The sequence below is a fragment of the Myotis lucifugus genome, unplaced genomic scaffold (assembly GCF_000147115.1).
Source record: "Myotis lucifugus unplaced genomic scaffold, Myoluc2.0 scaffold_110, whole genome shotgun sequence".
In the NCBI taxonomy this organism is placed as follows: domain Eukaryota; kingdom Metazoa; phylum Chordata; class Mammalia; order Chiroptera; family Vespertilionidae; genus Myotis; species Myotis lucifugus.
In genome coordinates, this window is record NW_005871158.1 from 108,608 (window position 1) to 110,411 (window position 1,804).

Sequence of the window (1,804 nt, forward strand, 5' to 3'; positions counted from 1 at the left end):
ACGATTGAAATTTCTTTTGAGAGCCAAATTTTTTAAACTTAAACTATATAGGTAGGTACATTGTTATTAACTTAATTAGGATACTCCTAAGGCTTAGGAAGAGCCACACTCAAGGGGCCAAAGAGCCGCATGTGGCTCGTGAGCCGCAGTTTGCCGACCACGGGACTACATGATCCCAAATGACCCACTGGTTCACTGACTACTTTCCTAAGGATCTGAAAGGCAGGGCCTCCCTGGCCTGCCTTGTAGCTAATGCATGGTCCGCCTCACTAGGGGGCACCATTCCCACAGATGTCAGTAGGGACTGCACCTCTTAGGGTTGTGTGACAGGTATCTCCCTCTCAGATGTCAACGATGAGCTGACTACAAAAGCATGAGGATTGACTTATGGTTCTCTTTTCTATTCTAACAATCAGTTTGTATGTTCCTTACATTAATATCACTTTCCTATATTTACTTAAACTTAATTTTTTTAATTTTTAATTAAACTAATCTTGTATTTTGTTGAGATATTAGCCTCTTCTATTCTTTTACATTTTCTCTTCCATGTGAATTTTAAAAACACTTTGTCAAACTCCATGAAGACTCCCATTGGGATTGGGTTGGGATTGCTTTGGGTGTGTGGATCAATTTGGGGAGGAACAAGGTCTTTACAGTATTGATTCCTGTCATCCTTGAACCGAGTAGATTTCTTCATTTACTCAGTATGCCTTTTAGCTGTCTAGTTAGACGAGCATACTTTGTTTTCCTCTCATAACATTTCAAGAGGTGCAATACACGGATATAGTTTCTCATGTGGAATCTTGCTCACATTTTTGGCATTAAAATCTTTTTGTTGAAAAATAAAAAATAAAAAAAATAAAAGCATTGGTGAATGTACCAGGTGCCTCTGAAGATGTGTGGAGGGGGCATCTTTTTTTCCTAAGACGTTTTGCCCATCGTACCCTGAATGGAAACACAAGCCTTCCATTCCCCCAAAGATCATTCTCTTTCTCCCTGATGCCTCTATTCTTTCCTCTTTCTTATTCTACTAGTATCTGCTTTCCTCTATCCACTAACTTGCTTTTTGGAGGAAACATAATTACTTTCACAAAGTAATTTAGAAGTCATTTTTTATTGCTTAGGTTTGTGCTAGATTCACATCCCTGTATTAGCCCACCTCTGCTTCAGTAGGCATGACAATTAATTTTTTACAAACATGTAAATTTTCCTCTATCAGAGAAAAACAGCAAAATAGAGTGAATATTGTCAATAGAGCAATGTACAAAGGAGCCAGAGGCCTCCAGGAAGCTGAGATGAATACACACACTACATGTGAAACTGAACTTTTCAAGTGGGTTAAACCAAACTCCCACATCCTGATACAGTTCTTGGAACTGGCCTACATCACTGAACTCTGTGAAAAATAAGTTTTTCACCTAGCAGGAGACATAAGCAATCAATCATGTACAGCATAGTTTGAATCTGCTTGAGAGCACCAATCATAGCTATTTCAAAACACCTTGTTTTGAAATCCCCCCCTTTTTCTGTCTTCATAAACTCTGTCCCTATTTTTCCCTCTTGGATTTCTATCCAAATCTTTGTCACCTAGATGGCAATTTTTTTTAAAGGATTTGTTTGCCATGCAGTTCTTTGTTGAAATTGATTGATGCCACTCTAGCAAGAATGTTGGAGTAAGGTGTTAAAGTAATAAATATTTTATTTATATTTTTTATTTTATAATAGAGGCCTGGTGCATGAAAATTCATGCACTGGAGAGGGGGTCCCTCAGCCAGCCTGCTCCCTCTCACAGTCTGGGAGCCTC